Here is a 10,288-nt window from a genome sequence, read left to right as displayed (position 1 = left end):
TCTCTTCCCTGAAATCCATCATCAGACCTCCCTCCCCCCGCCCAGGTTAAGAATCCTTGTTGTAGCATCTTAATAGAGAGCTTTTTCACCTCTTCTCATCTTCCAACCTACTTCAATATACAACTCTCTTTGTTTAAGTCTTTGAGGATGTCAAGTTCTTTCTGGGTTGGGGGTACAATGCACAACTCTAGATTGATAATATGTGAAGAGTGCTCCCTCTCTCCTCCCTCCCTTCCCTTCTCTTCTCTTCTCTTCTCTTCTCTTCTCTTCTCTTCTCTTCTCTTCTCTTCTCTTCTCTTCTCTTCTCTTCTCTTCTCTTCTCTTCTCTTTCTTCTCTTCTCTTCTCTTCTCTTCTCTTCTCTTCTCTTCTCTTCTCTTCTCTTCTCTTCTCTTCTCTTCTCTTCTCTTCTCTCTCTCTCTCTCTCTCTCTCTCTCTCTCTCTCTCTCTCTCTCTCTCTCTCTCTAACAAACTGTACAGGTAAACATTCTAAGAGCACAATCTTCTTACTTATTTCGACTTGGCAATGTTTCAAGCTGTTATACTCTCTTTTACACACTTATCCTGCCTTTGCTTCTTCCTCTTCCTTGAGGAAGCTCAAATTGCAAAGCTCCCCAGATTTTTGGGAAGTATGGTTGGTCTAGTCTATTTTAGAATCATAAAATTTACAGCATAGCTTAGAAAGTAGAACTGAGAAGAGACCTTAACCTCTTAAGCTCTTGGAATTAGGAGAAACTTCAGAAATCATTCAGTCTGATCTTCAGACCTGGTAAATATCTCCAACAAATTGTCATCAGCCTCCAGTTGAAATCCTCCACTGATAGGGGAATTCACTTCCTCCTGAGACAGGCCATTCCATTTTTGGACAGCTCCCTTTGTTAAGAAGTACTTCCTTTATGAACAGACAAATTTCAGATGATGAAATTGAAACTATCTCCACTCATATGAAAGAGTGTTCCAAATCATTATTGATCAGAGAAATGCAAATTAAGACAACTCTGAGATACCACTACACACCTGTCAGATAGGCTAAGATGACAGGAAAAAATAATGATGAATGTTGGAGGAGATGCAGGAAAACTGGGACATTGATGCATTGTTGGTGGAGTTGTGAACAAATCCAGCCATTCTGGAGAGCAATTTGGAACTATGCTCAAAAAGTTTTCAAACTGTGCAGACACTTTGATCCAGCAGTATTACTACTGGGCTTATACCCCTGAGAGATACTAAAGAAGGGAAAGGGGCCTGTATGTGCCAAAATGTTCGTGGCAGCCCTGTTTGTAGTGGCTAGAAATTGGAAAATGAATGGATGCCCATCAATTGGAGAATGGTTGGGTAAATTGTGGTATATGAATGTTATGGAATATTGTAATGACCGCGTATTTAAAATCAGCCAGAGTCAGGAATTCAGATTAAGGGGGAAATCTTCAATCTTTATTGAAGTGAAGAGGTGAATAAGGATTGCGATAACAATATGGGCAAGAAAGATTGCGATAGCAATATGGGCAGCTGCGACAGGAAGCCAGGTAACAGAAGGGGATCTGAGCTGAAAGAGCCGTTGCAATGGCAAATGCAAGCAGTCTCTCCTTCCTCTTCCTTTTCCACTCCCCTGCCTCCACCCACCAAAATCGTCATTTCCTATACAACACATCAGGACTTGCAGAAAGAGTGGATGGGGGCCATTCTTTCTCCAAGCTTATATATTAATAGAGTATGGTCCAATTACTATTTAGCCTCATGTGCTTGGGACCTCAGTACATCAACTCAAGCCTCAGCCCATTACAGAATATTATTGTTCTGTAAGAAATGACCAGCAGAATGAATACAGAGAGGCTTGGAGAGACTTACATGAACTGATGCTGAGTGAAATGAGCAGAACCAGGAGATCATTATATACCTCAACAACAATACTGTATGAGGATGTATTCTGAGGGAAATGGATTTCTTCAACAAAGAGAAGATCTAATTCAGTTTCAATTGATCAAGGATGGACAGAAGCAGCTACACCCAAAGAAAGAACACTGGGAAATGAATGTGAACTGTTTGTATTTTTGTTTTTCTTCCCAGGTTATTTCTACCTTCTGAATCCAATTCTCCCTGTGCAACAAGAGAACTGTTCGGTTCTGCACACATATATTGTATCTAAACTGTGACATATTTAACATGTATAGGACTGCTTGCCATTTGGGGGAGGGGTGGAAGGAGGGAGGAGAAAAGTCGGAACAGAAGTGAATGCAAGAAATAATGTTGTAAAAAAATTACCCTGGCATGGGTTCTGTCAATAAAAAGTTATTACAAAAAAAAAAAAAAAAGAAGTACTTCCTTATGTCAGACTGAAGTTTTTCCCTACACTTTTTACTAACTCTGTCCTGTGGAATCAAGCTTAATTTTCCTTCTGCACTTTACATATTTATGATTGTCATGTCATATGATTGACTTACCTAATACTCACAATCCACTAATGAACTTTTCCCCACCACTATTTACCAACGGTCTAGCTATCATATATTACACTGAGCTCCTGTAATTAAATTTTGGAATCCAATATTGAATTTGACATTTACTCCTATTTACTTCCATCTTTTTGGAATTAATACATTGTTATAGCCAAAAGTGATCTTTAAAAATGCACGATTATGTCATTTGATATGTATTAGCCATTCCCTCCAGCTTTGTGTCATCTGCAAATTTGATAAGTGTGGCATCTGTGCCTTCCTCCAAGTAATCACCAAAGATATAAAACACATTCTTTAATATGCTGATCAGTTGACTGGTTTTTGCCCTTTCTTCCTTTAAAAAAAAAATCTTTATTTTAGGAGATGAGAACAAAAGAAGAAGGGACACAGCAGAAAATCTACTTATTAGAAAAGCAAAAGATGTCAAAAGAGAGGGAAAAGGAATAAGTATTTATTTCTAATGGCACTTATTAATTGCCAAGCACTTTTATAAATATTACTGCACAACACCACAAGGTCAATTCTGTTATTATTCTCATTTTATAGTTGAGGAAACTCAGGCAAACAGAAATTAAGTGACTTGCACAATGAGTAGATGTCTGAGACTGAATTTGAATTTAAGTTTACCTGACTCCAGCTCAGAGCTCTATCTACTGGGCCATCTAAAGTGGCAAGAGTCAATTGGAGTCCATTGGTGAGCTCCCTAGAGGATGGCATCTGTCCACTATTCACCACTTTGGGGATCTATTCCTTCAATCATTCTAGTTCCACCTAATTATACTCTAATCCAGCGGTCCTCAAACTTTTTAAATAGGGGGCCAGTTCACTGTCCCTCAGATTGCCGGAGAACCAAACTATAGTAAAAACAAAAACTTTGTTTTGTGGGCCTTTAAATAAACTTCCTAGCCCTGGGTGAGGGGGATAAATGTCCTCAGCTGCCGCACCTATGCCCCTCCATAGTTTGAGGACCCCTGCGTCTAATCCAATCTACTTCTGTTCAGTTTGTTCATATGGATATCATGAGAAATAATGGTAAAAACTTTGCTAAATTCCAAGTTTCCTTTGTCTCATCCTATTGGGCTCTCTGTGGTCACTATTCCTTCTTCCCTTTCTAATTACTCACAAGGACACTCATACATGTTATAGGATGTATGCTATACAATATAATCTATATCCTATATGACATATATAGGGGATCAACACTGTGTCCTTTTTAGTGTTTGACATTATTTTAAAAATCGTAATTTCTATTGAAGTTAATAGTAGAGTTCTTAGGTAATATACTGCTTTCAGACCTCAAAGGCACATATAAATATTAGCTATTATTATTAAATGTTCCCTATTTAAATGAGACTTTGGGGGATGATCTAACTTTTAATCCTGTGATTCTGGCTTCACTAACACCAGGCTCTTTATTTCTCTTTCTTGGGGAAGATTTTCAAGGGTATCACATGAGAAGGGCCCCCAATCTCCCAAGGAGGGCTGAGCCAGGGGCCAAGGTGGGGCCGGCCTCCACAGGGGAGTGTTAGCCGAGATGCTTTGCCTACTAAGATGCTGGGGAATGGATGTTTTGATTTCTGAGCTTCAGCATCTCTGGCAGCTCAGCCCAAGTCATTTGACATGCTATCCCCGTGCCAGTGTTGATGCAGCTGGGGAACCTAAACCCCAAAAGCCAGGACCAGCCTTGTTCTGCCAGCAATTCTGAGGATCCTGGCCCCCTGGCTGGGAGCAGACTCCAGGCCTGCTGGCCCCTCTGAGGTTTGATCATTAGTCTTTCTGTCTCATAATTGGGCTGTAAACACCCAGCAGAATAAGAGACCCAGGAGCTATAATTATGAGCTATTAGCCACGTGGCCCAGAAGTGCTGACTCCACACAGCATCTCCTCCCTCTTCCCAGCAGGGTCTCAGTCTCCCAAACTTCAGATCTGCCAGCTCTTGGAAAGAATTCTAAACAGACGGCTCATTCTTCTCAGCAGGAGAGTGGAATTAATTTTCATCTCCCAGAATTCAGAGAGTCGGTGGTCAAGAGATTTGAGTTCCAGTCCTGGTTCTTTCATTTAGTAGCCAAATAATCACAAGCAAGTCAGTCTTAGAGATTGCTTCCTTGACTATAAAATGGGCAAGGGGGAATGGCATAGTGTTACTCTCATGATCTACCATAAGGTGTCATGATAAGAAAAACACTTTATCAGTTAGTGAGTTCAATAGAAATTTGAATTCTTGAAATGGTGTCAGACACTAAAGAAGGGATAGTCCTATTCAGATCATACTGAGTGTAGATTTAGGCTACCACTTTTTGGAAAAGTATTGAGAACCTGAAGAAGAGCTAGATGAGAGAAATCAGGGTCATGGATCAGAGATTTAGATCTGGAAGGTGCTTCAGTGATCTGGACTCCGATTTGCTCTATAATATGGCTAACATCAGAAGCAAGGATTCTTCACTCTATCCACAAAAATCACACAGTTCAGCTTAATATCTCAAGCATCAATTGAAGGAACCAGCAGATATTTAGCTCAGACAAAAATAAAATTAAAAAACTTTCTAATGATTAACACAATTCCAAGTGGGATTCCCTTTATGAGAGGGATTCTTGCAAAACTCTCTTTTCTCCTGTGGCATTTACTCTACTCAGATGTGAGTCCTTCTCACTTCAAGCCTGGACTGTTCCTATAGCCTACAGTTTGTTCTTTTTATTACTGAAACTCTAGATGACGAAAACATGCTTTTTCTTGGAATTCAATAATTCAAATATAGCTAAGTTTATATATTCCTCTATAATATTGTGAGAATTTACTTAAAATTTTGTTCTTTGTCCTTTAGAAATACAGAACGGTTTCTTTGAGATCTGCTCTCATTGAATATATCACTTTTGAAAAATAACCAAATAGGAGCATCTAGAGACCTTCTGGTCTTTGGAGTGCATGATCTATATTTGTTTCTGAGAATCAAAAGAAGTTAGAATGGTTTGTGAGGATAGTGGGGGTGGGGTGTGAGCGAGAATGCACAAAAAGGGGAGAATATGAAATGTGAGAGTATGTAGTGTGTGTGTGTATGTGTGTGTGTGTGTATACATATATAAAAATAATAGATTGTTCAATTGTGTGCAGTGATAAAAGTACCTTTTCTGCTGACTTATAACTGTGAAGGTTTCTACACTTAAATGGAGAGGGAGGAAGGAAGGAAGGAAGGAAGGAGGGAGGAAGGGAGGAAGGAAGGAAGGAGAGAGGAAGGAAGGAAGGAAGGAAGGAAGAAGAAAGAGAAAGAAGGAATGAGGGAAAAGGGCATGAAGGGAGGGAAGGAAGGATGGAGGAAGGAGAAGAAGGAAGAAATAGAAAGAAAAGGAAGGAAGGAAGGAAGGGAGAAAGAAAAATAAAAAGGAAACAAAGAACCAAAGAAAATGAAGAAAGGAAGGAAGGAAGGAAGAAGGGAGGAAGAAGAAAGAAAGAAAGAGAAAAAATCAAAGAAAAGGAAGGAAGGAGGAAACAGAATCAAAGAAAAGGAATAAATAAAGGGAGGAGAAAGAAAGGAAAAAATAAAGAGAAAAAAGGAAGGGAGAAAGAAAGAAAAAAGAAACAAAGAATCAAAGAAAATGAAAAAAGGAAGGAAGGAAGGAAAAGAAAAAGTCAAGCTATGGAGTGAGATCATTAAGAGCAATGTCAAAAGCATCCATGTGCTTTCTTTACCAAAAAACACCCCTGCTCACTCCTCCACTCAAGGGTCTTCCATAGCTCCCTATTAGATTAATTACAAACTCCTCTGCCTGACACTTAAAGCCTCCAGTCTAGCACCCACATGCCTTTCTAGACATTTTCTATTATCCTCCATATGCTTTTAAAATGATCCGTTCAAATTGTTCTAAATCCTTTGCCCAGACTTGAAATCACTTCTCATCTCTGTCGTAGCACAAATATATTGCTCATGCACTGCTGGATTGCATGCCTTCCTGACTTCCATGCTTTCCTGACTTCTAAGACTCTTAGAATCTTTACTTTCTTTCAAGGATAGGCTCAAGTTCCCAGTATCTGATGTCCATGTTGATGCCTTCTTGCCCTGGAGCCATCTGGCAATTTCCAGATTATTGGTCAGGGTGAGTAACTCCTCAATTCATATTGGGGATCACTGACAGACAGGAATCTGGGGACTTCCAGGAAGGGGCTAGATTCACCAGTCAAGTACCAGATTGGAGAACGGAATCCCAGATCTTTTACATTTTCCCATTTTCCAGAATAAATAAATCAGCGCTTTAGGATAAATGTGAAAGGAGCATGATTCATCCTCCCAAGCTTAAAAATGGAGATAACGTAGTGGGATAGAAAGAAGACTGGACTTTGGAGTCCAAGACAGAATAATAAAATCCCAAAAACTCAGGGTTAGAAGGGAGATCAAGTCAGTCCATGTCTGAAAGTGTTAAATATGGATTTGAATCTTAAAGATTAGTTCTCTTTTCACTGAGCCATAATTCTTTTCTTATCACTATACTTCCTATGGTGCCTTGAACTGTATACACTACTCCAGTGTGTGATGTGACTAGGATAGAGTATTTTGGGACCATTAGCCCCTTCAATCTGGACATTATATATTTTTTATATTACTCTATTTGAGGTACAGTGAGTTTGTGGTCCACTGGAACTCTCAGATCTTTTTCTGGCTAGTCATGTTCCCTCCTCTCCACAATAAATCCTAAGTAATCAGCACCAACAGGTTGACAATAAGATGGGAGAGTTCATCTATCTCTCTTTAGTAACAAGATACTGCAGGGGGCAGTTCTCATTTCATTTGATTCTAGAAAACACTTGGTACCCCTCTTCTAGGATGGAAGGGAAGATTGATTCATGACTTGTCTTTTAAGTTTTCAAACAACCCCAAATCCCCTCTACTCTCTGTCCCTTTCTGTCATTATCCCTGCAAGGTTTCCTAATTTCCCTTCCCCCATATTGCCCACCTCTGATAGGCAAAAAATAGAGCATGAAAAAGCTTTTAAAGTTCTCTTTTGTTACATCTGCTGCCTTGAGTCTCAATGCCCTGCTTTGTGCATCCTGGCTGATCCATCTGTCTGGGATTATAAACTCTGGGAGGCAGGGACCAGGCCTTTATTTGATTAGTCTCGGAACAATTCTTCCCAAGGCACACACAGCTCAGGCTGAGCTCTCTGGGTGGAAGGGGAGGGAAATCACAGCTGATGGATATTGGGATGGGGAGAGGTGATGTCCAGTCTAACCTCACCCTCCACCTCCATCTTAGACCCCATGGGAGGCGAGGGGACAGATGTCTTTTTCTTCCACCCTCATTACTGGGACGGCAACCATGACTCTCAGGGGAGATTTCAAGAATCAGCCAGAAGCAAGACGGAGATTTGTGTGGCCTGGACGAGGTTAGGAAATCAAGCATTTTTTTGTGTTACTGCCCACCCTGAACTTGGAGCCTTTCCCAATAATGAAGATATTTTTGAAAAGCATCCTTCACAGAGCTCTTCTTCCTGTGAGAAACCCAAAGCGCTCACCCAAAGCATCGCTGTGGCCCTGGTGGCTGCCGGAGGTAGATCTCCTATTAATAATAGCCAACATTTATATAGAACTTACTATGTGGCAAACCGAGCTAAATACTTTATAATTACTATTATCTCATTATTTCACACGTGACTTAACTTGTTATAAAGTAAATGGATGCAATAGAGAATCAGCTAAAACCTATCATTGAAAATATATACTCACATATCCACAGACATACATTGTATGCAGAGATATACATAAATATATATTATATTCTACATGCACACACGTCATATATATTTATATATATATAATTATAATATATGTGATATATCATATTATATATATATATTACATATGTACACATACACACACGTACACACACACACACACACACACACACACATCCCTTTATGACATCCTACAGTCCTGAGGCAGATGGTGGTTAAATGACATGTCCAAGATGAATATTAAGTTCTTGTTGCCTTGATATGATGACAATCTTTTGATCCTGGGGCTGAGCTTCTCTGAAAATGTTCTGTTGTGAGATTGCAAAGCAGCCATCTGCCCATGCTAGAACCTTCCCACCTTAGAATCAGAGGGAAGGAGAGAAAACTCTTTGTCATTCTCGAGCCCCGGACATTATATTAGAATCAAGTCACCGTTTGGTTCTTTTTCAGGTTATGACCCAGTGAAATTCAGGCAAGAGAGTATCTTCTGTTTATTTTTTATTTTTTAGAAAAGGACACATTTCTGTGTGTTTTGTGTACTTAGAAACAACCCACTTCATTGTTCAGTTGGTCCTGCTGACCTATTTTCATTTAATCCAGGGCAACTTCCTGGGGGAAAAAATGGAATTCCATTCAATTCAGTTCAATTAACAAGCATTTATGGAGGATCTGCTATATACCAAGTATTGAGCTAAATGCTGAAGTTACAAAAACCCAGCAGTAATAATTCATGTCCTTGAGAAGTTCACATTCAAATGGAGGAAATGGCGCAAGTAAATTATGGTTTAATCCTACAAGCAAATATTAAGGGAAACCTGTGTCTTGTACTAGGCTTTGAGAATAAAAATAAAGAAAACTAAAAGAATCCCTGTCCTCAAAGATCTTACATCCTTTTACTCCCCTCATTTCCTCAGTTTCCATACTGTAAAATGCAGATGGGCTCTATCCTTCCCAGGACTAATATATGTATAACATAAGATAACATGATTCTTTTCGTATATTCTACCATAGGGCATGTGAAGCTAAATTGGTCAAATAATTGCCTTATGCACCTATTTTTGCAGAAACACACTTGTTAGGTGAAAGGGGGGATCCCTGTGAAGAACGGAGATTTGGGAGCAAGCCCAGAATCCAGGCTGTACAAGACCTTCAGAGGTGGCTGTATTGATGATGTTTAGCTTTTGGGCTTCCCTTTGATCAGGGAAGCAAATGATGATGTCTAGATTTGGGGAACCAAAAGGAGGTTAGGGTTCCTGGTGGTCAGGAAGTTAAATGATAAGGTCTAGTGGCAGGTGTGGGATTCAGAGAACCAAATGGAGAAGTTTAGCTCCCCTACGCTCCCTTGGGATTGGCCCAAGGGTAGGGAATTTGGGGGAACCCCCTTCTGACTGAATAGAGGTTCTCTGTAAAGGAATTTACAGACCGGAAAAGACTAGATTGATAAAAGAGGTTTATTATTGGCATTGGGAAGTCAGCCTTTACTATGCAAGAATAGAAAGGCTGAAATCCTCAGTGGAGGAGATCTGGCAGAGAAGTAAAGTTTCTAATAGAGAGATCCCGACAGAGAGGCATAAACTTTTGTTAGGGAAATAGGTGAGGGAGATTAGAGAGGGTAACACTGGAAGAGAATATTATTCCAGTGGGCAGAGGCTTCCTTGGCATAGCATGGCATAACCTGGCATGTCAGGACCTCTGCTATGAGTTGTTCCAAGTTGCAGTTTTTCTAAGCATTGGCTACAAGCTAAAATGGGCTAGTGGGGATTAGTGGGTGGAGTTCCAAGTTGGCTCTTTTTCTCTACAAGCTGGATTTCAGTTTGGGCTGAATTTGAATAGAATTGAATGAGTGTCTAATTCAATAGGATTGGTATCACCAACTCTGAACTCAATCAGCCCCACCTTAGTTACAGAATGAAGCTGGATGTCCTCGGGTGGGGTCCCCACACTGGCAGAATTCAAGGAGAATTTGTCCTTCAAGGAGTTTTAGAGTTTCGGGGTCCCTTCTTCAGTATGACTGACAAAATGGCAGGAAAGAAGAGCTTGGAATACCCTTGTGTTCACAAGATGTGCCTGACACATCCTGGGATAGCATCAGAGCCAGAGCCAACATATTTTA

At 40.1% G+C, this 10,288-nt stretch overlaps 1 non-coding gene across 1 annotated transcript; it reads left to right on the top strand.

Annotated features, from left to right (window-relative positions):
* Window positions 1-5,317: 5,317 nt before the first annotated feature.
* On the top strand, window positions 5,318-5,400 carry LOC127542169 (small nucleolar RNA U2-19). Its single transcript, XR_007948565.1, has one exon. It is a non-coding gene; the product is annotated as a small nucleolar RNA U2-19 (small nucleolar RNA).
* The last annotated feature ends 4,888 nt before the right edge of the window (window positions 5,401-10,288 follow it).

The sequence above is a fragment of the Antechinus flavipes genome, chromosome 6 (genome assembly GCF_016432865.1).
Source record: "Antechinus flavipes isolate AdamAnt ecotype Samford, QLD, Australia chromosome 6, AdamAnt_v2, whole genome shotgun sequence".
In the NCBI taxonomy this organism is placed as follows: Eukaryota; Metazoa; Chordata; class Mammalia; order Dasyuromorphia; family Dasyuridae; genus Antechinus; species Antechinus flavipes.
This window is presented reverse-complemented; position numbering and strand designations above follow the sequence as displayed.